The 27,587-nt window shown below is 37.5% G+C and overlaps 1 protein-coding gene across 6 annotated transcripts in view; it reads right to left on the bottom strand.

Annotated features, from left to right (window-relative positions):
- The window catches only part of CEP83 (centrosomal protein 83), a 148,523-nt gene that overhangs the window by 110,963 nt on the left and 9,973 nt on the right, over window positions 1-27,587 (bottom strand). Inside the window, exon 2 of one of the 6 annotated variants that reach the window (XM_054506882.2) lies at window positions 13,966-14,061. The exons of the other annotated variants lie outside the window; for them this stretch is intronic. The gene's annotated coding sequence lies outside the window, so the exon portion shown is untranslated. The remainder of the gene's footprint in view (window positions 1-13,965; window positions 14,062-27,587) is intronic. 6 annotated transcript variants of the gene reach the window in all.

Genomic DNA, 27,587 nt, shown 5'->3' with positions numbered 1-27,587 from the left:
ATCAGTTTAATACATGATCTCCAACCTGGAGCTGAAGAAGCTGGCAATGGGTTCAGACTGGGGGAAAAAAAAAAGGCCTTAACAAAAGCCTGCTCTCTAGCCAAAGTAACAAGAAAGTAGCAAGACAAAAATGTTCTAAACAATAACAATATCCTCCAGGAAAGTACTACAGAAAACACTGTGACTCCACCACCAACCCGCCAGCAAAGGCCAGATTGTAATGAGGTACCCTAATACCCTGATTGGATGGGATACAAGAAGGCCAACTAGAAAGCTGGTACTTTCATCCCTGCTGAGCAGTAATACAGCCCCATACTTCTGCAATATCAGGGGAGACTACATGGGACACCTGCACTTTCACCCCTACCAACAGGAAGGAAGAACACCTAAACCCTCACCCTGCTGAAGTGCCATCAGATAAGCACTAGTAGAGAGTTAGGTCTGGCACTACCACTCAGCAGTAACAAAGCTATTCTTTCTAGGGGATGACAGTGGAGACCACATAAGGAACCAGAATTCCATGCCACCCAGCAATGATGATGATCTCCCACAATTCAGGTGTCAACAGAAGCCAACTGGGGAACCTAGACTTCTACCCCCATCTGGCAATAATGAAGTAGCATTTCCCCTCTTTCTTGTGCCAGAGAGGTGTCAGGAAAAGCTAGGATTAGGAAACACAGTCTCATAACATGATACCCCAAAATGTTCAGGTTTCAACAGAAAAATCACTAGTCACACCAACAATGAGGAAGATCTCGGGGCGTTTGGGTGGCTCAGTCAGTTAAGCCTTCAGATCTTGATTTTGGCTGAGGTCATGACCTCATGGGTCGTGAGATGGAGCCCCCTGTCCGGCTCCACACTCAGCGGGGATCTGCTTCAGGATTCTCTCCCTGTGCACACACGCTCTCTCCGCTCTCTTTCTCTCCCTCTCTAATAAATAAATCTCAAAAAAAAAAAAAAAAAAAAAGAACAAGGAAGATCTCAAATTGAATGTAAAAGGACCATGATAGACGTCAACACTGAGACGACAGATAAAGTTATCCAACAAAGACTTCAAACAAGTCATGTTAAAAATATCTCAATGAGCAAGTGCAAACAAGCTTGAAATAAACAAAAAAAGAGAAAGACACAGCAAAGAAATACAAGTATCAGCAAAGAATAAAAGATATAAAAAAGAACCAAGTAGAAACTTTAGAACTGAAAAAATATAATGACCAAAATAAAAATCTAACTATGAGCTCAACAGCAGAAATAGAGAAGAATTAATGAACTGGAAGACAGAACAGAGATTACTCAACTTGAACAATAGAAAATAAACATAAAAAGTAAATAATACATGTTCAAGAACTTGTGGGACTAAAAGAAAACATTTATCATTTGTGTCATCAGAGTATGGTTCCATTTATAAGTAATATCCAAAATCCACAGAGAGAGAAAGTATATTGGTGGCTGCAAGGGGCTGGGGGAAGAGAGAAAGAGTGACTGCTTAATGGACATAGAGTTATCTTTGGAGGTGATAAAATGTTTTGGAACTAGACAGAGGTGGTAGATGTACAACACAATGAACACATGGAATGCCACCCAACTGCACACTTTAAAACATTAAATTTTATGTTATATGAATTTACCACAGGATAAAAAAAGAAACTTAGCAAACTAGGAACTGAAAAGCACATCAATTTGGTAAAAGATGTATACAAAAAGAATACAGTAGGGGCACTTGGGGGGCACAGTTGGCTGAGCATCAGACTCTTGGTTTCAGCTCGGGTCATGATCTCAGGGTCATTAGATAAAGCCCTATGTCGGACTTCATGCAGCATCTGCTTAGGACTCTCTTTCCTTCCCCACCTTCCCCCCTGCCCGCCCTGCTCAATCTCTCAGTCAATTAAATAAAACTTAAGAAAAAAAAAGAATAAACTCTTGATTCTAAATTCTTCAATGCCTTCCTTTCAAAATGTGATCAAAACAAGGATGTCCATGATCAATTTTATTTGACACTGTACAAAAAATGTGGAACAAAAGTATAAAAGGTAAAAATAATTGGAAAAGGAAAAATAAAACTTTCCTTATATATAGCTGTTCTAATTGTGTATGTAGAAAACCCAAAAGAATTTAAAGAGAAATCATTAGAAGTTAATATAATTGCGAGGTAGATGAATATATAAAAAATTAATTGCATTCTACATATCAGCAATAAAATTATTTTTTTAAAGATTTATTTATTAATTTATTTGACAGAGAGAGAGATCACAAGCAGATAGACAGGCAAGCAGAAGAAGGAGAAGCAGGCCCCCCACTGAGCAGGGAGCCCGACGTGGGGCTCGATCCCAGGACCCTGGGATCATGAGCTGAGCCGAAGGCAGATGCTTAACCAACTGAGCCACCCAGGCGCCCCAGCAACAAAATATTTTAAAGACATTCTTAACAGCATCAAAAAACATCAAATGCCTAGGCAAAAGATGTGCTAACCATTATATAGATACCATTAGAGAAACTAAAAAAGACCTAGGTAAATAGAGATACATACCATACATTGGAAAATAATGTTCTAAAGATATAAATTCTCCCCCAAACTGATCTATAGATGCAACACCAATCAATATCCTAGCAAATAGGTGTGTGTGTGTGCGTGTGAAATTTAGCACATTGATTCAGAAATTTACATGGAAATACAAAGGCCAGAAACATTTTTAAAGAACAGCAGAAACAATTTTTAAAAACAAGACAGGAGGACTTTAACTACTGGATATCAAGATATTTTAAATCTACAGTAATTAAGCTGGTATGGCACTGAATTAATTATAGACAAAGATATCAAGAGATCAGAATACAGCCCAGAAACACATCCACCCATGTAAGACATTTAAGAACACAGGCAGTTTTGCTAATCAGCGAAGAAACAGAAGTCTGCAATAAAAGGTACTGAGACAACCAGATCACCTTATATAAAAAAAGGAAACTGGGCCCAACTTTGCAATACACTCTAAAATTAACTGTAGTTGGACTGAAGCTTTAAATGTGAAAAAGCAAAAGAACAAAGTTGCTAGAGAATATTTTCAGTAACCCAGGGCAGGAAAAAAACATACCAAAGAAAGCTAAAACGCAATTTCCCTGAAAAGGAAGAAAACTGAGCAACTTTTCTTTGTCAATGGGCCATTTGGATGTCCTCTTTTGTGAAATGTTTATTTGAACCTTTTGCCCAACTATTTTTATTGAATTCTTTTTATATATTCATGTGTAGGATTTCTTTATAAAATTAAAATCACAATGAGAAAACTAAAAAGACTGACCATAACACGTTGAAAAAGATGGGAAGCAACAAGCTGTGGTGTAAAGTGGCATATCCATGTTAGAAAAAACTGAGCATTCTCTACTTAAGTTAAAGATATTTATATACTATGACTCAACAATTCCTCTACTTGAAATATACTCAACTGAAATGTGAGTACAGGTACACCAAGAGATTTCTGTTGTATTATTACTGTTCATAACAGTACTATTCCCAAATGAAACCTAGAAACAAACCAAATGTCCATTAACAGCTCTTGAAGACACAAATTGTGGCATAATGAAACTAGCACTATACAGCAATGAAAATAACCTACAGATACACTCTACACAAGTGAACATCAAACACATATTGTGCAAATGAAAGAAGCCAGGCACAAAAGCATACAAAATTTTTCTAAACATAAAGTTCAGAAAAAATTAAAAACAGGCAAAACTCTAATATTTAGTGGATACATGTTTAGGTTTGTTTAGGCTATAAAACTATAAAGAGACGGGGCGCCTGGGTGGCTCGGTCGGTTAAGCATCTGCCTTTGGCTCAGGTCATGATCCTGGAGTCCCTGGATCAAGCCCCATGTCGGGCTCCCTGCTCAGCAGGGAGTCCGCTTCTCCCTCTGCCCCTCCCCCCTCTCCTGCTCGCTCTCTCTCTCTCTCTCTCACACAATCTCCCTCTCAAATAAATAAAACTATAAAGAGAGAAAGTGATTGACATAAGAGTCAGGATAGTATTACTTGAGAAAAGACTGGCAGTGTTCTACTCTTAATACTTGTGGTTACATGGGGGGTTTGCTTTGTAAATCACTCAAAAGGACAGTTTTTGTGCACTTTTCTGCTTTTTTATAATTCAGGTGTTGTTTTTTTTTTTAAGCATTCAGAATTTTGAATTCTAAAATTCAAAGTTTTAAATTTTCATTCAAAAATTGGGCTCAGTATCATCAATGATTCTGGTCTTTTTCACTGAAAATGAGTAAAGAAAACCTCATTTAAGAGGGAAATAGGAGGCCTTCAAGGAAGAGATCTCCCTTGAAGATCTCTCCAAGATCTCTCTCAATCCCACCACTCACTGCTGTTTACAAACCCCAACAGGAAGAAGAAGCTTACTTTACTACTCCAAGCAGGAGGAAATAAGATCTTCTCCTTCCAGCAACAAACCAACCATTGAGACCTACCTCAACTCAGCCAATGAAAAGCTGCCACAACCCCAAACTCTCACTCCTCTCTGATGGACTTTCCAAACAACCCCTCTCAAATCCCTCCTTTTCTATATAAAAGAATGCTCCTCTCCTTTGTTCTTTGGACGTGCTTATGGTTTGCCATAGTTTCTATGTCCCAAACTGCATTTGGGGGTATTTCCCCTGCTATTCCTAAATAAACTCTTCTTGCTAGTGAAATAACTGGATATTTTATGTTTAAAATTGACACCATACTTCTGCCAACACATTCTGTAGGCTTACTTCTCCTTATGGTTGTGAAGCTACCACAACTTCAGCCATCACATGGATATAGAAAACAGACCATCCAATCCACCAGTTCTCTTAGGTGTAGTCTTTTTGTTTTCAAGGTAAAATTTACATTTAATAAAATGCACAAGTTTAAGTATACAATTCCATGAGCTCACAAATGAAGAATCCAAAAGTATTCTACTGTTAAGTATCATATTTTGTTTACCCATTTTCTTATTGATGGGCATTTGGACTATTTCTGGTTATTATGAATATTAATTATGAATAAATCTACTATGAGCATTCTTGTACAAAACTTTTTGTGGACATGTTTTCAGTTGGGGAGGGGGTAAATATATAAGTGTAAGTAATTGTTGGATCATGGAGTGTATGTTTAACTTTATAAGAAACTGACAAATCTTTTTCCATAGTGGTTATACTATTTTCTGTTTCAACCAAAAACATGAGAGTTGTTTGCTTCACATTTTTGCCAAAATTTGGTGTTGCCTGTTGTCAGAAGACAAACAATAAGACATCTGGGGAAGATGGCAAAATATGAAGACCCATAGCTCACCTTGTCCCACAGATACAAAAACAACTGTAAAACAGGTAACAAAATGGCAACAAGTACATACCTATCAACAATTACTTTATATATAAATGGACTAAATGCTCCAATCAAAAGACACACAGTGATGAAATGGATTAAAAAACAAGACCCATCTATATGCTGCCTACAAGAGACTCATTTCAGACCTAAAGACACCAGCAGATTTAAAGTGAAGGGATGGAGAAACATTTATCATATAAATGGATGTGAGAAGAAGTACCAGAGGAGAAATACTTACATCAGGCAAAACAGACTTTAAAACAAAGACTGTAACAAGAGACAAAGAAAAATACTATATAATCATAAAGGGGACAACCCAACAAGAAGATATAACAATTGTAAATATTTATAAGCTATTATTATAAGCAATTATAAACTATATTGATAGTAATACAGTAATAGTAGGGGACTTTAACAACCCAGTTACATCAATGGTCAGATCATCCAAACAATCAACAAGGAAATAGAGACTTTGGATGACACACTGGACCAGATGGATTTAACAGATATATTCAGAACATTCCACCCTAAAACAGCAGAATACATATTCTTTCCAAGTGCATATTCTCCAGAACAGAACATTCTCCAGAACAGGTCACATATTAGATAATAAAACAAGTCTCAACAAATTAAAAAAGATTAAAGTCATACCAGGCATCTTTTCTGCCCACAATGCTATGAAACTATAAAACAACCACAAGAAAAAAATCTGGAAAGAGCACAAATACATGGAGATTAAATAACATGCTACTAAACAATGGGTCAACCAAGAAATTAAAGAGAAAATAAAAAATACATAGAGACAAATGAAAAAGAAAACAATGATCCAAAATCTTTGGGATGCAGGAAAAGCTGTTCTAACAGGAAAGTTTATAGCAATATAGGCTTACATCAAGAAGGAAGAAAAGTCTCAAATAACATAACCTTACACCTAAAGGAATTAGAAAAAGAACAAACAAAACCCAAACCAAGTAGAAGAAAGGACAATAATAAAGATTAGAGCAGAAATAAAGAAAACAGAAACTGAAAAAAATAATAGATCAATGAAACCAGGAGCTAGTTCATTGAAAGGATCAACAAAACTGATGAACCTTTAGCGATTCTCATAAAAAAAAAAAAAAAGGAAAAAGAATCAAAGAGGACTCAAACAAAATCAAAAGTGAAAGAGGAAAAATAACAAGTGACACCACAGAAATACAACTGTAAGAGAATATTATAAAAAATTATGTGCCAACAAATGGACATACCTAGAAGAAATTGATAAATTCCTAGGAACAGGTAACCTCCTAAAACTGAACTAGGAAGAAACAGAAAATCTGAACAGACCAATTACCTAAGTTTGCACTTGTTGTGATGAGCACCAGTGATGTATGGAAGTGCTGAATCACTATACTCTATACCTGAAACTAATATCAACTGCATGTTAACTGGAATTTATATAAAACCTTTTAAAAAATTAAAAAATACTGTCCTTTTAAAAAAAATTTCACCAATTTCTTTTTACTTTCTTTAAATTCCATTGTAGTTAACATACAGTGTTATATTAGGTTCAGTATACAATATAGTGACTCAACAATTTTACATATTACTCAGTGTTCATCTAAATAAGCATACTCTTAATCCCCTTCACCTTTCACCCATTCCCCCTCAATCTCCACTCTGGTAACCATCTGTTTTCTATAGTCCAGAGTTGTTTTTTTGGTTTGCCTTTTTATATTTTTCTTTTGTTCATTTGCTTTGTTTCTTAAATTCCACATATGAGTAAAATCATATGGTATTTGTCTTTCTCTGACTTATTTAGCTTTATATCCTCTAAATTCATCTACGTCATTGCAAATGGCAAGCTTGCTTTCTTTTTATGGCTAAATATTATTCCATTGTGTATATGATCATACACACACACACACACACACACATATATATATTCCATTGTGTATATGGTTAGGTTTATTCCTAGGTACCTTACTGTGGTACAATTGTAAATGGGCTTGATTCCTTAATTTTCTTTGTGCTGCTTCATTATTGGTGTACAGAAATGTAACAGACGTCTGTACACTGATCTTGTAGCATGCAACTTTACTGAATTCATTTATCAGTTCTAGCAGTTTTTTGGTGGAGTCTTTCGGTTTTCTCTATATACCATCACGTCATCTGCAAATAATGAAAGTTTTACTGAAACTTCCTTGCCGATTTAAATGCCTTTTATTTATTTTTGTTATCTGATTTCTGTGGCTAGAACTTCCAGTACTATGTTGAATAAAAGTGGTGATAGTGGACATTCCTGTCTAAGACAAAATTTTCAAGAGTTTATTTGAGCATACACATCAATTCCAATCAGGCAGTGCCAGAGTGAAAGTGGTTAGGAGCACACCACCAAGAGGAGTAAGTGGAGTGGTTTTTATACAGAAAATATGGAAGTAAAGGAAGGAAATTATGTGATGAATATAGCTTAAAGAGTTGCCTTAATCAGGAAAGCCTACTTGGTTGTGATTAGTTGTTTCATTTTCTTGAATTCGAGTGCATGGATTCTGGCTTAGGCTCTGGTTTGCTTATATAGGCTAACAGGGCATTAGAGCCACCTCAGTCTAAGAGCCTCCTTGTTTAATTACTTTAACACAGTCTTTTTAATTTTAGCCATTCTAAGGGATGTAAAGTGATATCTCATTGTGGTTGTAATTTGCATTTCCCTGAAGCGCTACCCACCCCCCCCACTCCTATATTTAATGGCCAAAGATCTTCTTAATCTAGGAAAAGATCTGTACTTTAAAAATGTTTGCAACAAAGAACATTTACTTTGCAACTGGTAAAATGAGAGCAATTTGTATATTAGAAACAAATGCAAATTTTAAAAATTTATCTCATACACTCCTGAGCACACCCTGCTGTTTTTTACCTCCATGTCTTTGCAAATACTAATTTTCTTGTCCTGAAGGCCTTTTCTATCCCTCTGTAATCGTTCTAGTGAATTCCTCATCAGCCTTCAAAATCTTGTTCAGGAGCACATTACTTCTTCCATGAAGTACTTTCTGACTTTCCCAAACATAATTAGGTAACCATTCTGTCTTCCATCTTTTATTTTAGTATATGTAACAAATGCAGTGTAACTTTTTCCAGGGCAAGAAACAGGTCTTACTCATCTCTATAACCCCACACCTAAAACAAACACAGGCACATAATAGCTCAAAAATATCAAATAACTATGTTCACCATTCTAATACTGCTTTAGGTCTGATTCACTTTTACATCCACTTCCGTAACTGTGGCTTCCAGACTGTACTGGGCTGAATGCTGGCCCAAAGGAAGCTATGTCACTTCCTAATCTCTGTAACCTAAGGATATTATCTTATATAGCAAAACATGTGATTAAGGATTTTAAAAGGAGTTTATCCTGGATATGGGTGGGCCCTAAATGCAATCACATGTATCCTTGTAAGAGTGAGGCAGGAGAATTTTTCAGTCTGAAGAGGTAGCACCAATGGGACCAAAAAGGCAGAGATGCTGGAGCTACAGCATGCCTGGAGCCATAAGAAGCTGGAAGGAAAGATTCTTCCTTAGAGCCTTTGCAGAAAGTGCAACCCTTGATTTCAGTCTTCTGGTCTCTAAGCTGTGAAAGAATAAATTTTTATGTTCTAAGCCCAGTCAGTATGTGTTCCAATAGCTACAGGTAATTAATACACTGGCTTTCTCTTCATTCTATTACTCATAATAAATTTTACGCAAACACAAAATTTCTATCACAATTTTCAATTCATACCATAATCAGGTTTTTCTGATTTCAACCAGTCAATATACAGGTATCAATTACAGAACACAGAAATGTTATTAGGCACTCAAACCATATAATAAAAGAAGCAATTCTTATTGTACAGAGTTTACCAAATACACTTACAACGCAAATTTTTAAAAGTACATGGTTGAAACAAACTTTTAAAAAACAACAGTGAGGGCGCCTGGGTAGCTCAGTCAGTTAAGGGTCTGCCTTTGTCTCAGGTCATGATCCTGGAGTCCAGGGACAGAGTTCCCTCTAGTCGGCTAATCCCTCTGACCCTCCTCCCTATTATGCTTTCTCTCTCTCACACTTGCACTCTCTCTCTCTCAAATAAATAAAGTCGAAGGAAGGAAGGAAGGAAGGGAGGAAGGGAGGAAGGGAGGAAGTTGGTTGGTTAAACAGATTACTTTGATCAGCCTGTTAATCAGGGAGCACTTATTAGATGAACTACTCTCTGTGAAAGACAGTTTTTTTAAAGACTCAGCACAACCCCTCTCCAAATACCTCATCTTCCTCTCCTTACAGCTCTTACTACCATATAGCCATACCCAGTTGTCCTTCCTACCACTTCTTTTGACTAGTCCCAGCTCTAGAGACCTACCTATGACATTCTCTTTTGTACAGGAGCTGTATTTCTTAAGCAGTGGTACAATGTCTGCCCAAAAGGATGGAAACTCAAAATATTCTAAAAGCACAGCTGCTGATACTCATGGAAAGCTTCCAAAACACATTCCATTAAAAAGCAAATGCTATGCCTTTGAACATTTCAAAACAATGCTTTAAATACTACATGCCCCTGAAGTGAATGTTGTTTTTTAAAAACATTAAAAGTCTAAGGAGAACTGCATCAGGCATTACACTGCACTTAAAACAAAACGTTAGAAATTAATGTCTTTAAAATCCAGAGAGCATATTACAAGTCACCCAAAAAGCTTTTGGATAGCCATCCCAGGGTGTCCTGTATACAAAAAAATGTCACAACTTGACACCCTGCCAAAACCTGAAGTGCAGCTGGGAACAGACCCTTCAAAACCCTGGTAAGGTGCCAGGCCCCATAACTGTGTCTTAGAATGAAACGGGACGGCAAGGAAAGAGGAAGGGAAGAAGATATGTATTAGAGTGGTTAGCAATCAACCACCAAGCACTCTGAATTAAAATGTTATTTTATTCTTATAATTGCACTGCCTGCCTCCGCACAGCTTAATTCACACAAAAGAATTTTAGAAAATAGGATATAGTAACCAGTCAACCTCAAATACTTAGAAATAAGTTACAAAAGTCTCCAAAAAGTTGTGATCTGAAAAACAAAGATGACGGTTGCCTAAACCATACTTCAAATTCATTTTGTTTCTTAGTGTAGGCTCTCTTGCATATAACATGGGACTTGCCAAAAGATTTATGAGTACTTACTACCTCTGTGTGAGTTGTAGAGGCGTCTTTGCTCATAGGCCCATATACTTGAAATAGATAAAACTACCACATAGCTTGTAATACAAAATGAAGCCCTTCTGATCTGACAACATATGCTGGAAATTATTTGTATTTTTTTTTAATAAATCTGAATTATTTCCATGAGCTTTATGCCTTAGTATGAAAAGTTAAAAGAAAAAAAAATTGAAAAAAAATGTGTTGATGTATTCAACTGATATGTTTGCTCGAGTTTACATAAACATGCTCTTTTTCATCTTTGAGGCTCTACCAGAAAGTATAAAATTTTTCCGAACTAGAAAAAGGAAATAAATAAAAGTCATTCTCAAGGCATACAGGTTAATTTTAAAACCATATCTTACAAAAAAAAAAAAAGGCAATTAAACAACCAGTATTTATGAAGTGGCCACCACACCATATTTACTGACTGGTCCACTTATACTAAGAGAGCTCTGAGGGGCATATAGAAATAAGCAGATCACAAGGAAGAACTTGCCCATATCAAGAGTATTACAGGGGTGCATGGATGGCTCAGCCGTTAAGCACCTGCCTTTGGCTCAGGTCAAGATCCCAGGGTTCTGGGATCGAGCCCCGCATCGGGCTCCCTGCTCGGCGGGAAGCCTGCTTCTGCCTCTCCCACTCCCCCTGCTTGTGTTCCCTCTCTCACTGTGTCTCTCTCTGTCAAATAAATAAAATCTTTAAAAAAAAAGAGAGAGAGAGAGTATTACAGATGAATGCCTGCCTAGGTGGCTCAGTCAGTTGAGTGTCTGCCTTCAGCTCAGGTCACAATCCCAGGGTCCTGAGATGGAGTCCCACATAGGGCTCCTTGCTCAGCAGGGAGCCTACTTCTCCCTCTGCCTGCCACTCCCCCTGCTTGTGTGCTCTCTCTCTCTGACAAATAAATAAAATCTTTAAAAATAAATACATAAAATAAAATGCTGGTGTTGGAAAGAGTAGGGCATTGTCTTCCACCTCATTAAAAAAAAAAGTATTACAGACATTTTCCAAGTGTCTATTATATGCTAGACTCTGTTGGGTATAGGGATACAGTAATAAATAAGTGAAAATCCTTGCCCTCAATGAGTTCATGTGGGTCAGTGAAATATACATGTTAACCAACAATTGCTTACTGAACAAGGATAAGAGAAAACTTACTATTTATTAAGTCCTTTTTGTACTTAAAAATTTTTTTGCCATGTGCATATATTACCAATTCCAAGTAATATATAAATTCAAAACTTTTAAAAGTATAAAACAATGCAATATATTTATAGATAGCAGGGAATTCTTTTTTTTTTTTTTTTAAAGATTTTATTTATTTATTTGAGAGAGAGAGAATGAGAGACAGAGAGCATGAGAGGGAGGAGGGTCAGAGGGAGAAGCAGACTCCCCGCTGAGCAGGGAGCCCGATGTGGGACTCGATCCCGGGACTCCAGGATCATGACCTGAGCCGAAGGCCGTCGCTTAACCAACTGAGCCACCCAGGTGCCCCGAGAGGCCTAATTCTGCTAGAGAAGCTGTCAAGAAAGACTTCACAAAGAGGGTAATCCTGAGATAAAGAAAGAAGCAGAGAAGAAATATCCAGTAAGGAAGGCATGGAGATGGAAGACAACTCTGTGGGTAGGAGATAAAGGGGCGGGGAACAGATGAGCCTGCAGAGGTAGGGCAGGGCCTTGAAGGCAATGCAATGTGCAAGAGACTGGAGTTTATCCTGGGGTCTAGAAGAGCCAATGGAATGTTTTAAGCTTGTGGGTGGATGAGAGACAGTATAGGGTGGTTTCAGATTTGTATTTAAGAAAAATAACTAGGTTATCCAAGGTGTGTAGAATAAACTGGGGTGGAGTAGAGGGGCGATCCTAGAGAAAAGAAGATGAAAAGGCTGGGACAGTAAAGATAAAGATATGAACTAAAATAGTGGCAGCAAGTAGTCAACAGGGAATGGTCCTGAAAATAAATTTAGAGGTAGAAGTAAAAGAAATTAGTAGGGTATTTTAACATTATTAGTTAAAAGACCAACCAGAAAATCAGGAAAGAAAAAGCAAAAGCAAAATGAAATCCAGTTAAAGTAGAAGAAAGGTTGTTTCAAAGATTACAAGCACCAATTCTCCATATGAAAAAAGAATCAAGCAAGGAACCTTTGCAAAATCATCTTAGTAAATGCAAATACCATCATAGTACAACACTCAAAATATCTACCTTTCTTCCATAGGGATTTTATCAGGAGAGGGGTAAACACTAAAGCTTGCTCTGTCAAGAACAAAGACATAAAATAAGTATTTTGTTCTTTAAATGTCCACCTCCTGTAACTCCTCCTCATTCTTTCCTTCAAACAATCATCTCTATAGCAACATAGTCTTAAGAAATTCGTGGGTGGAAAGCATATGTTTTTGCAAAAATATGAGAACTGAAGAACACGACTACTCTATTTTTCCCTTTAATATAAGAGATTCACAATATACCCTAAAAGATAACTGCAAAATATGGAACAAAAAAAGAGACTTAAAAATACAAGGAAATATAGGGGTGCCTGGGTGGCTCAGATGGTTAAGCATCTGCCTTCGGCTCAGGTCATGATCCCAGGGACCTGGGATCGAGCCCCACCATCAGGCTCCCTGCTCAGTGCAGAGCCTGCTTCTCCCTCTCCCGCTGCCATTCCCTCCGCTTGTGCTCTCTAGCTCTGTCTATCTCTCTGTCAAATAAATAAAACCTTTAAAAAAAAAAAAATACAAGGAAATATAAAAATTGGTACTGCACATGTTTACATGGAAATTCTTTTTATAGGTTACAATGACACCTTGTGGTAAGGCTTTTTAAACAATAACTTACCTTGGAAAGTATTTTTACACCAGAAGTATAATAAAACTGGTTTAGAAAATAGGAAAGACCAAGATCATATGTTGAGGTGGAATGAACATGTACAATAATCCATTTGGAAAAATAAGGTAATGGAGGCTCTTCAAAAATTAAAAATAGAACTACTATATGATCCAGCAATTCCATTCTTGCTATTTATCAGAAGAAAATGAAAACGCTAACCTGAAAAGATATATGCACCCCCATACGTGCTGCAGCAATATTCACTATGGCCAAGATACAGGAACAACCTAAGTATCCATGAATGGATAAATAGAGAAGAAAATTGGGATACAGACACACAATGGAATATTATTCGGCCATTAAAAAAGAATGAAATCTTGCCATTTGTGATAACTTGGAAGGATACTGAGGGCATTACGCTAAGTGAAGTAAGTCAGACAGAGATAAACAAGTGAATAAGTAAAATAAGTGCCCTCCCCGCACACACACAAACACCCCAAGCTCATAGACTGGTGGTTGCCAAAGGCAGGAGATGAAGGGTGGGGAAAAATGAATGATCTGTTTTGATTGTTTAAATAAACTGAATTTTTAAAAAAGAAAAGAAGGGGCACCTGGCTGGCTCAGTTGGTGGAGCATGTGACTCTTGATCTCGGGGTTGTGAGTTCAAGCCCCACGTGGGGTGTAGAGACTACTTCACAAAATAAAATCTTAAAAAAAAAGAAAAGAAAATTAAAGACAAAAAAAAAACTTTAAATAGCATCATATTACATAGGCTAAAGCACCTTACAAACTATAAAGTATTATATTATTCCCTTCAATTAAGCTAAAATTAGTAGTGTAAGTTTGTTTGTTTTTTTTTAATGATGCAACAATAAACTACTTTTGAAATCTGGGGCAAAATTTCTAACAATGGCAATCCCTTTACATGAGAATACTAACTGACATATGGTTTATGAGCTATGACAATAATTTTGTCATTACTCCTTTCTTCTCAAATAGATATTACATTAAAAATTTCAATCTTGATTAACCCAATAATTAACAGAACTTATAATCATCTTTCATCAAGTTTGTTTACTAAACTATGCTAATACTAGTAAACATAAAGGTTAATAACACCCTTTGCACACAATCACCTTTATGAATCTCTGAAATATTCTTCTCACAGGACCATGATCACCTTCTCTTTGACCTCTCTCTCCCTTATTTTTTCCCTTTCTCCCAGTCACCAGAGAATCTCTGATCCACTGATGCATCTCTATAAGAAAAGTCAAGTTGCTTCTCTCACTGCTTCATTTTTTACACCTATTTGAATGACACTCAAATTTACACCCACATTCCTAACGCACCTCATAACTCCCACTCTAATCACATGTCCCATCCACAACGGAAGCTCAACATAGGAATTAAACTCATTAACTTCAAATTTCCATCTACCTCCTTTAAAAAAAAATTACCACTATCCTCTCCTTATTTCTTAGTACACAACTCATTCCCCGACTCCCGTTAGTAATAAATTATTAATCTTGCTGATTCTTCTTCATCTGTCTCTTGATTTTAATCATTCTTCTTCATTTCTAGAGCCATCACCCTCTAGGGCAAAACTGCAAATATTTTACACTTGGTTTATTTTAAGAGAAGCCTCCTAAACATGTGCCAGATTTTGGTCTTTCCTCATCCTTATATAATCTACAAATATCCACCAGGACAATCTTTCTCATACAATGTGTTCATCACTATAACTACACTTTTATAATCCTCCTATTATTTACTGGATCAAAGCTAAACTTCTCAGCCAAACTCAAAACCCTGCATCAGCCAACTCCCTATACAAAAGCAAACATTTCATTTTGCTGCCTCCCAGCACTCCTTTGCTAGAGTCAATTAAGTATGCTTTACAGTCCCTCATACATGTTGATAACTCTTGCCTTCAAAACTGTGTTCATATAGTTATGCCAAATTAAAATACCTTCTTAAACTCTTCAATTAATCCACAAATCAAGGTCAGAATCAAACCTAAAACCCTATGGTCTAAACAATCAAGAAACTACTTTCAGAGCTTACAGTTACTCTAAAAGTAAACATAAATAGCTTCTTCCCGTCTTTCTGCTCCACTGTTTTCTGCCTTCTTGGGCTTATCTCAGAATATTTACTCTATATTCTATCACATCTGCACTTTTCCCCTCTAGTGCTTTACAATTATGTAAACTATCTTTCTAAAGAAACTGTAAGTTCCTCAAAGGAAAGACTATATAATCTTCTACTTTTTGCGTCATCTTCCTAACTCCCAAGTCCAGTAAAATTAGTTATGATGGGACACCTGGGTGGCTCAGTTGGTTAAGCATCTGCCTTCGGCTCAGGTCATGATCCTGGGGTCCTGGGATCGAGTCCTGCATCGGACTCCCTGCTCAGCGGGGAATCTGCTTCTCCCTTTCCTTCTGCCTCCCCCCTCCCTCTGCTTGTGCTCTCTGTCAAATAAATATTTTTTAAAAATTAGTCAATGACAAAAGTGAACCACAAAATTTCTGTGATTATGAATCCTACTTTCCCACAGGCTTACAATGTAGTTTCAGAGAAGGGGAAGGATGCCACCAAGAACACTGTTTGCTAATCAGTTATGCATGCCTTGTAACAATTATCCATCAAGATATTTCAGCTGAAAAAAAATTCTGGAGACATTATGGTAATCAAAAGCCTTAAAAATGAACATATCCTTTGACCTAGCACTTCCGCATGTAGGAACTAACTCTAAGAAACTAATCAGAGATGTGTACCAACATTTGTGTTCAGGGATCACCTTCATTTATCATTCTGTGAATATTTACTGAGTACATCACAAGGGCCAGGTAGAAGTGGAAGGCACCGTGCCTTCATGATGCTTGTACCATCATGCTATTTATTATGGGAAAACGGGCTATTTTTCAAAAAGCATGTTTAATAGTAAGTTATACCACATGCACGGATCAGATAGTAATCTGATTGTTAAGATATTATTAAGATGTTAATTTCTCCCCAAAATCAATGCAATGCCATTCAAAATCCCAGAAAACTTTATAGAAATTAACAAGCTAATACTAAAATTCATATGTAGGGATGCCTGGGTGGCAGTCCGTTAAGCATCTGCCTTTGGCCATGATCCCAGGGTCCTGGGATCAAGCCCCACATCAGGCTCCCTGCTCAGCTGGGAGTCTGCTTCTCCCTCTCCCTCTGCTGCTCCCCCCTGCTTGTGCTGACTCTCTGTCAAATAAAATAAAATCTTAAAATAAAATAATAAAATTCATATGGAAACACAAAAGACCTGGAATAGCCAAAAGAACAAAGTTGGAGAACCTGCACTACCGGATTTCACGACTTACTAAAAGCAACAAAAATCAAAACTGCGCAGCATTCATGTCAACACAGACACATAAATCCACTAAAAAAGAGAATAAAGTTCAGAAATAGATTCAAACATATATGGCCAATTAATCTGACAAAAACACAACGTCAATTCAATGGAGCCAGGAAAGTCTTTTCAACAAATCATCCTGGGACAACTGCCTATTCATATGCAAAAAATGAATTTCAAGTTGTACCTCTCACCATAAACAAAAATTGACTCCAAATGTATACATAAACATAAAACTATAAAACTCTTAGAGAAAACATAGAAGAAAATCATTTTAATCATGGGTTAGGTAAAGATTTCTTTAAATTGGTTGTTTATTAAAATTAACAAGTTAATTTTTAAATCAAAATTAGGAACTTACATATTTAAAAGACACCATAACACAAATGAAGGTAAGCAAGATTGGAGGATTTATAAATCATATATTGATAAAGGACTTACATTCAGAATAAAGAATTAGAAAACCAAATAAGAATACAATTCAATTCAACAACAACAAAAATGGCCAAAAGATTTCGACACTTTGCCAAAGACGATACACAAATGGTAAAATAAACACTTGAAAAGACATTAAATATCATTAGTTATTAGTGAAATACAAACTAAAAACACAATGTAATACTACCATACACCTATTAAAATGTTAAAACTTAAAAGGCTGATCTTACAAAGTATGGACTAGAATGTAGAAGAATTGAAACTGTTATAAACTACTGGTGGAAATATAAAATTGGAAAATCACTTAATTTTTAAGAAACTGTCAGATACTTGCCATATAATCCAGCCATTTCATGTATAAGTATTCACCCAAGAGAAATCAGAGTATATCCATGTGAAGACTTCTACACAAATGTTTGTAGCAGCCTTTTTTCTGAGACTCAAACACAGGTTCATCAAAAAGTGAATGGCTAGGGAGAGTCCAAGATGGCGGAGGAGTAGGAGACCTTAATTTGGTCTGGTCCCAGGAATTCAGCTACATAGCTATCAAATCATTCTGAACACCCGTGAAATCAACTGGAGATATAAGAAAATAGCTGCAACACTACAAAAGGAAAAGCGACCACTTTCTGTAAGGTAGAAGGTGCAGAGAAATGAATCTGAGGCAACATACGGGAAGACAGAAGGGGGGGGGGGCGCCTCCATCAGCTGGCTACCGGCAAGTGATACAGCAGTGGAGCACAAAATCAGAACTTTTGTAAGTCTGCTCCAATGAGGGATGTTTGCTCAGGCAGCTAAGTGGGGGGTGGAGCCCTCACTTGGACAGTTATGGTCTCAGGATCCTCAGGGTCACAGAAGACCGGGGGTGCCTGAGTGCGGCAGAGCTCCCAGGCATCGGAGCAGGGAAGCCGCCTGCAGAGTGAGCCAAGGAGTGGGCTCTCGGCTGGGGGTTGTCATAAACTGCGAACCACAGCACAGTCAGGCCACTGCTCTTCAAGCAGGGGCCCAACAAGCAACAGAACCAGCGAGAATCCCCTTCTCCCTTGGGAGCACGCCGCAGGAGTCTGCAGGATTTGAAGATTCCAAATGGCTCGTATGCCAGAGATAGAAACGCTTGGCCACAGGCCAAGTGAGCAAAGAGTGAGGTCGGAGACTAGGGAGACAGGAGCAATTGACTGCTTTTCTCTGAGCGCTCACTGAGGAGTGGGGCCCCGAGCCTTTGGCTCTGGGACCAGAAATTGGGAGGCCACCATTTTCATTCTCATCCTCTAAAGCTTCGAGGAAAGCCTTCAGGGAACAAAAGCCACACTGAGCAAATGGAAGCAGATTACTTAGCTGGGCCCCTGGCAAGGGTGGTACAATTCCACCCGGGGCAAAGACACTTGAGAAACAACACCAACAGCGTCCTCCCCCAGAAGATCAGCAAGAACATCCAGCCAAGACCAAGTTCACCGATCAATGACAACTGCAGAACTCCAGCACTAGGGGAATATAGCACATAGCATTCATGGCTTTTTTCCCATGATTCTTTAGTATTTCAACTTGCATTTTTTTCTTTCCTTTTTCAACCAATTTATCAATTCCTTTTTTAAATCTTTTTTAACTTTCATTTTTACACTTACACTCTATCCCTTCATTGTATTTAATCTATAAGTTTTCCTTTCTTTACAATTTTGGGATGTAGTTTCTTCAAACAGACCAAGTATGTCCAACATCTAGTGTATGGTTCTGTTCTACTCACCTGTCCGATCATACTCACTTTTTTGTTGTTCTGTTTTTCTTTTTCTCTCTCTTTTTTTTTTTGGTTTTCTTTTTTTGTTGAAGTCTTTTTTATTTTTCATCTTTATATTATAGCCTTTCAATGTATTTAATTTTTGTATATATAAGTTTTTCCTTCTTTACAATTTTGAGATGTAGTTTCTTCTAGCAAACTGACCAAATTATATTCAAGAGATAGTGTATTGCTCTGTTCTCTTCACCTGTTTATATCCCTTCTTTTTCTTTTGTTGTTGGGCTTTTTTTCCTCTATTGTTTTTTGTCTTTTAATTTCCATTTTTAGAGTTACATTCTATCCTTTCATTGTATTTAATTTTATTTTTGTACTTAAGTTTTTCTTTCTTTACAATTTTGGGATCTAGTTTTCTAAAAAAACAAACCAAAATACACACAGAGCCCAGTGTATTACTCTATTCTGCTCATCTTTCTGATATATTCTCTTCCCCACCCCACCCCCGCCACTGGGTCTCATCTGATTTGTTTAGTGTGTATTTCTCTGGGGTAGTTGCCATTTTAGTATTTATTTTGTTCTCTCGTTCATCTATTTTCTGGGCAGAAGGACAAGACGGGAAAACTCACATCAAAAAAGAACAAAAGGGGTACCTGGGTGGCTCAGTCAGTTAAGCATCTGCCTTCAGCTGAGGTTACGATCCCAGGGTCCTGGGATGAAGCCCCACATCGGGCTCCTTGCTCAACGGGGAGCCTGCTACTCCCTCACCCTCTCCCTCTGCCTGCAGCTCCCCCTGCTTGTGCTCTCAGTCAAGTAAATGGAAAAAATAAAAGAGAGAACAAGAGGCAATACTGACTGCCAGGGACCTAATCAGTATGGGCATAAGTAAGATGTCAGAACTAGAGTTCAGAATAATGATTATAAAGATACTAGCTGGGCTTGGAAAAAAGCGTAGAAGACACTAGAGAATCCCTTTCTGGAGAAATATAAGAACTAAAATCTAACCAAGTCAAAATCAAAAAGGCTATTAATGAGATGCAATCAAAAATGTAGATTCTAACTGCTAGAATAAATGAGGCAGAAGAGAGAATTATTGATACAGAAGACCAAATGATAGAGAATAAAGAAGCAGAGAAAAAAAGAGATAAACAACTACTGGATCATGAGGGGAGAACTTAAGAGATAAGTGATACCATAAAGCTAAAGAGTATTAGAATAATTGGGATCCCAGAAGAAGAGGAAAGAGAGAGGGGGGCAGAAAGTATATTGGAGCAAATTATAGTGGAGAACTTCCCTAATCTGTTAAAGGGAACAGGCATCCAAGTCCAGGAGGCACAGAGAATCCCCCTCAAAATCATTAAAAACAGATCAACACCTAGACTTATAATAGTGAAACTCACAAATCTCAGAGACAAAGAGAAAATCCTAACTGCAGCTCCGGACAAGAGGTTGGTAACCTACAAGGATAGAAACATTAGATTGCCAGCAGACCTATCCACAGAGACCTGGCAGGCCAGAAAGGACTGGCATGATATATTCAGGGTGCTAAGTGGGAAAAATATGCAGCCAAGAATACTTTATCTAGCTAGGATGTCATTCAAAATAGGAGGGATTAAAAAGCTCCCAGGACAAACATAAACTTAAAGAATTTGTGATCACCATACCAGTCCTACAAGAAATATTAAAAAGGATCCTCTAAGCAAAGAGAGAGCCCAAAAGTAACACAGACCAGAAAGGAACAGAGACCGTATAAAGTAACACTCACTTTACAGGTAATACAATGGCATTAAAGTTGTATCTCTGGATAGTTACTCTGAATATAAATGGGCTAAATGCCCCAATTAAAAGACACAGGGTATCAGATGGGATAAAAAAGCAAGACCCATTGATATGCTGTCTGCAAGAGACTCATTTTAGACCCAAAGACACCTCCAGATTTAAAGTGAGGGGGTGGAAAACAATTTATCATGCTAACAGACATCAAAAGAAAGCTGGGGTGACGATCCTTATATGAGACAAATTAGATTTTAAACCAAAGACTGTAATAAGAGATGAGGAAGGACACTATATCATACTTAAAGGGTCTATCCAACAAGAAGATTTAAAAGTTGTAAATATTTACACCCCTAACATGGGAGCAGCCAAATACTTTTAAGCCAATTAACAACAAAATCAAAGAAACACACCGATAATAATACAGTAACAGTGGGGGCTTTAACAACCCCCTCACTGCAATGGACAGATCATCTAAGCAAAAGATCAACAAGGAAATAAGGGCTTTGAACAACACACTGGACCATATGGACTTCATAGATATATTCAGAGCATTCCATCCTAAAGCAACAGAATACACATTCTTCTCGAGTGCACGTGGAACATTGTCCAGAATAGATCACATCCTGCATCACAACTCAGGTCTCAACTGGTACAAAAAGACTGGGATCATTCCCTGCATATTTGCAGACCACAATGCTTTGAAACTGGAACTCAATCACAAGAGAAAAGTTGAAAAGAACCCAAATGCATGGAGGCTAAAGAGCATCCTACTAAAGAATGAATGGGTCAACCAGAAAATTAAAGAAGAATTTTAAAAATTCATGGAAACAAGTGAAAATGAAAACACAACTATTCAAAATCTTTGGGATGCAGCAAAGGCGGTCCTAAGAGGGAAGCATATAGCAATACAAGCCTTTCTCAAGAAACAAGAAAGGTTTCAAATACACAACCTAATCTTACACCTAAAGGAACTGGAGAAAGAACCACAAATAAAGCCTAAACCCACCAAGAGAAGAGAAGTAATAAAGATTAGAGCAGAAATCAATTAAATAGAAACCAAAAGAACAGTAGAACAGATCAACAGAACTAGGAGCTGGTTCTTTGAAAGAATTAATAAGATTGATAAACCCCTGGCCAGACTTATAAAAAAGACAAAGGACCCAAATAAATAAGATCATGAATGAAAGATCACAACCAACACCAAAGAAATACAATTATAAGAACATATTATGAGCAACTATATGCCAACAAATTAGGCAATCTGGAAGAAATGGTTGCATTCCTAGAGATGTATAAACTACCAAAACTGAACCAGGAAGAAATAAAAAATCTGAACAGACCCATAACCAGCAAGGAAAATGAAGCAGTAATCAAAATTCTCCCAATGAACAAGAACCCAGGGCCAGATGGCTTCCCAGGGGAATTCTACCGAACATTTAAAGAATTCATACCTATTCTTCTGAAGCAGTTTCAAAAAACAGAAATGGAAGGAAAACTTCCAAACTCTTTCTATGAGGTCAGCATTACCCTGATCCCAAAACCAGACAAAGACCCCACCAAAAAAGGAGAATTACAGACCAATATCCCTGATGAACATGGATGCAAAAATTCTCACCAAAATACTAGCCAATAGGATCCAACATTACATTATAAGGATTATTCACTACGACCAAGTGGGATTTATTCCTGGGCTGCAAGGCTGGCTCAACATCCACAAATCAATGTGATAAATTACATAAATAAAAGGAAAAGAACCATATGATCTTCTCAACAGATGCAGAAAAAGCATTTGACAAAGTACAGCATCCTTTCTTCATTAAAACTCGTTACAGGGGCGCCTGGGTGGCTCAGCTGGTTAAGCGACTGCCTTCGGCTCAGGTCATGATCCTGGAGTCCCGGGATAGAGTCCCGCGTCGGGCTCCCTGCTCGGCAGGGAATCTGCTTCTCCCTCTGACCTTCCTCCCTCTCGTGGTCTCTGTCTCTCATTCTCTCTCTCTCAAATAAATAAATAAATAAATCTTTAAAAAAAAACAAAAAACAAAAACTCGTTACAGTTTGGGACAGAGGGAACATACTTCAATATCATAAAAGCCATATATGAAAAGCCCACAACAAATATCATTCTCAATGGGGAAAAACTGAGATCTTTTCCCCTATGGTCAGGAACACGACAGGGATGTCCACTCTCACCACTGCTGTTCAACATAGTACTAGAAGTCCTAGCCTCAGCAATCAGACAACAAAAAGACATAAGAGGCATCAGATTTGGCAAAGAAGAAGTCAAACTCTCACTCTTTGCAGATGACATGATACTCTATGTGAAAACCCAAAAGACCACCCCAAAATTGCTAGAACTCATACAGGAATTCAGCAAAGTGGCAGGATATAAAATCAATGCACAGAAATCAGTAGCTTTCCTATATACTAACAATGAGACAGAAGAAAGAGAAATTGAGGAGTTAATGCCATTTATAATTGCACCCAAAACCAAAAGATACCTAGGAATAAACCTAACCAAAGAGGCAAATGATCTGTACTCAGAAAACTACACAACACTTATGAAAGAAATTGAGGAAGACAAAAAGAAATGGAAAAATGTTCCATGCTCATGGATTGGAAGGATAAATATTGTTAAAATGTCTATGCTACCTAGAGCAATCTACACATTCAATGCAATCCCTATCAAAATACCATCAACTTTTTTCACAGAGATGGAACAAATAATCCTAAAATTTGTATGGAACCAGAAAAGACCCCAAATAGCCAGAGGAATGTTGAAAAAGAAAACCAAAGCTGGTGGCATCACAATGCCAGACTTCAAGCTCTATTACAAAGCTGTCATCAGCAAGACAGTATGGTACTGGCACAAAAACACACTCACAGATCAATGGAACAGAATAGAGAGCCCAGAAATGGACCCTCCATTCTATGGTCAACTAATCTTGAACAAAGCAGGAAAGAATATCCAATGGGGGGGTGGAAAAAAAGCAGACTCTTCAACAAATGGTGTTGGGGAAATGGGATAGCCACATGCAGAAGAATGAAACTGCACCATTTTCTTACACCATACATAAAAACAGACTCAAAATGGATGAAAGACCTAAATATGAGACAGGAATCTATCAAAATCCTAGAGGAGAACACAGGCAGCAAGCTCTTCAACCTTGGCTGCAGCAACTTCTTGTTAGACACGCCTCCAGAGGCAAGGGAAGCAAGGGCAAAAATGAACTATTGGGACTTCATCAAGACAAAAAGCTTTTGCACAGCAAAGGAAACAATCGACAAAAACCAAAAGGCAACTGACAGAATGGGAGAAGGTATCTGCAAATGACATATCAGATAAAGCGCTAGTATCCAAAATCTATAAAGAACTTAACAAAGTTAACACCCAAAGAACAAATAATCCAATCAAGAAATGGGCAGAAGACATGAACAGACATTTCTTCAAAGAAGACATACGAATGGCCAACAGACACATGAAAAAATGCTCCACATCACTTGGCATCAGGGAAATACAAATCAAAATTACAATGAGATACCACCTCACACCAGTCAGAATGGCTAAAATTAACCAGTCAGGAAATGACAGATGCTGGCAAGGATGTGGAGAAAGGGGGACCCTCCTACACTGCTGGGAGGAATGCAAGCTGGTGCAGCCACTCTGGAAAACAGTATGGAGGTTCCTCAAAAAGTTGAAAATAGAGCTACCCTATGACCCAGCAATTGCACTACTGGGTATTTACCCCAAAGATACAAATGTGGTGATCCGAAGGGGCACCTGCACCCCAATGTTTATAGCAGCAATGTCCACAATAGCCAAACTATGGAAAGAGCCTAGATGTCCATCGACAGATGAGTGGATAAAGAATGGATAAAGAAACAGAGTATTACTCAGCCATCAAAAATGAAATCTTGCCATTTGCAATGACAGGGATGGAACTACAGGGTATTATGCTAAGTGAAATAAGTCAATCAGAGAAAGACAATTATCATATGATCTCCCTCATATGTGTAATTTAAGAAACAAAACAGAGGATCATACGGTGAGGGAGGAAAAAATAAATCAAGACAAAACCAGAGAGGGAGATAAACCATAAGGGACTCTTAATCATAGGAAACAAACTGAGGGTTGCTGGAAGGGAGGGTGGGTGGAAGGATGGCGGAACTGAATGATGGACATTAGGAGGGCATGTGATGTAATGAGCACTATGTATTATATAAAACCGATGAATCACAGACCTGTATCTCTGAAATCAATAATATATTATTTGTTAATTGAATTTAAGTAAAAAAAATTTTAAAGTTGAAAAAAAGTGAGTGGATAAACAAATTGAGATACAGCCATAAAATGGAAAACTATTCAATAAACATGAATTCCTCACCATGAATGAATCTCAAGATAATTATGCTTAGTGAAAAAAATCTAAACAAAAAAAGAGTACATGTTATATGATTTTATTTATATAAAATGCAAACCAATCAAAATGCCAGAAAGCAGATGAATGGTTGCCTGAAAATGGAAAAGAGTGAGCAGTTGGAGAGGGCAGGAGCAAAAGGGAAAGATCACAAAGGGGCATAAGAAAACTTCTGGGGGTGGGGCGCCTGGGTGGCTCAGTCGTTAAGTGTCTGCCTTCAGCTCGGGTCACGATCCCAGGGTTCTGGGACCGAGCCCCGCATCGGGCTCCCTGCTCGGGGGGAAGCCTGCTTCTCCCTCTCCCACTCCCCCTGCTTGTGTTCCCTCTCTTGCTGTCTGTCAAATAAATAAATAAAATCTTTAAAAAAAAAAAAAAAAACTTTTGGGGGTGATGGATATATTTAATATCTTGACTGTGGTGATAGTTTCATAGTGTACACATAAAACAAAACTTAATTTTAAAAATGTACAATTTGTTAATTATCAATTACATTCAATAAAGCTTTTTCAAAAATAAACATTGTAAACTATAGGAAAAAAAACTTTCCTGAAAGTGAATTCTAGGTTCAAATGTCACAGTTAAGTTTTTCTTTAAAAAAAAAAAAGGTTATGGAAGAGTATTTAATAACATCAGGAAATGTTTGTTACAGAAGTAGAAAATGCAGGGGTGCCTAAGTGGCTCAGTCAGTTAAGTATCCAACTCTTGACTTCAGCTCAGATCTTGATCTCAGGGTCATGAGTTCAAGCCCCATCCTCGGCTCTATGCTGGGCATGAAGCCTACTAAAACAAACAAATCATCAGAAGTAGAAAACACAGACTACAAAATACTGTTATATAATCCTTATTTTGTAAAATGCCTATTTACATGCCTATATATGCATAGGGAAAAAAAAACACAAAAAAGATAAGCACTAAAATATTAAGATTTTATGTGTGGACGGACAATAGGTGTGATTTTTTTATTTGTTTGCATGTTTCCTGCACATTTCTTATTTTACAACAAACATACACTATATTTATAACCAGAGGGAAAATGTCAAATCCACTTGAAGACCAAAGGAGGAGGTAAAAAGGCTTCCTTCTGTCCTTTGCACATCAGAAAACAGTGACCAAATATAAAAGAAAATGAGACTTGAAGTTAAAGCCTCCACTTCAAGAAATAACCCAGAAGTCCTCAAATTCCATTCCTCTCCATGCAAGTTTACACAATACTCAAAAATATATTCAACAAAAACAACTGGTTGTTGTCCAACCTTACTCTACAGAATTACCATCTATGACATCACTTAAAAAAGCCTCTTATCAATGTAACTCTCTTTTATCTAAAACAGCAGTATTCAGGGATGTGCCTAGGTGGCTCAGTTGTTTGAGCATCTGCCTTCAGCTTAGGTCATAATCCCAGGCTCCTGGGAGAGTCCACCATTGGCCTCCTTGCTCAGCGGGGAGCCTGCTTCTCCCTCTGCCTGCCTATCTCTCTCTCTCTCTGGCAAATAAATAAAAATAAAGAATCTCAAAAAAATAAAACTTTTAGCAAATGATCTTTTTCAAATTAAATCTTATATTAGCTTCCCTGGTGGTCTAGTGGTTAGGATTCGGCGCTCTCAAATTAAATCTTATAGAACTCCAATATTTAGAACAGACTGTGTCATTTTATTACTGTATATTAAAAAATTTTAATTCAGAATATTTTATATTAAAGACATATCAGATCTTTATTTCCATTTCAGTTACTATGCTGGAGGTCTCTGATGTTTTTAAACAGTTTACAGCACGTTCGGATATATTTATCTTTTATTGTGACTTTTAAAATAGTTGAAGATGTAGGTAAACAACATTCAAATCAAAGTTTGACGGAATCCTGAAGTACATCCCACTCAACAGTTTTGCAAAATTGGTCAATAAAGGTTAATTAAAGCTTATTAACATAGTATACAAAACCTTTCACAATCTAGGCCCTCTTTACCCTTCCATTCTCATCTCCCACAACTCTATGATATGTACTTATACGCTAACCAAACTAAACTGCTTATAGGTCATTGAACTCACAACACATTTGCTCACCTCATGCTGACCCCTCTGCATAGAATGCAATCTAATCTCAACTTTCACTCATTTTTATATTCAAATCAGTCACTACTTCCTTCTCAAAGTCCTTCTAGATGCTTCCCTTTTTCTTTTCCTCTAATGCATTCCGAGTTAACAGTCATTGTGAGCTCTTCCATAATGCCATGTATTTATCCATATCAATTTATTTACTTCACCATATTCTAATCAGCTATTTGTATTCCAATCTCCTGCACTAGGCTAAACCCTCCTTGAGAGCGAAGATTATGTTTTAGTCATCTTAATACCCCCAAAACCTTACATAATAGCTGGAACATGGCAGGTAGTCAATAAACACTTGCTGAATGAATATTAAGCAATTTCTCCCACTTATCAAAAGGACAGGAAAACCAAGAAATTGCATAGGTCTTGGGATTCCACAACCCC

This window comes from Mirounga angustirostris, unplaced genomic scaffold (genome assembly GCF_029215605.1).
Source record: "Mirounga angustirostris isolate CCGP_5_RB_7025 unplaced genomic scaffold, mMirAng1.0.hap1 SCAF_5, whole genome shotgun sequence".
Taxonomy (NCBI): domain Eukaryota; kingdom Metazoa; phylum Chordata; class Mammalia; order Carnivora; family Phocidae; genus Mirounga; species Mirounga angustirostris.
This window is presented reverse-complemented; position numbering and strand designations above follow the sequence as displayed.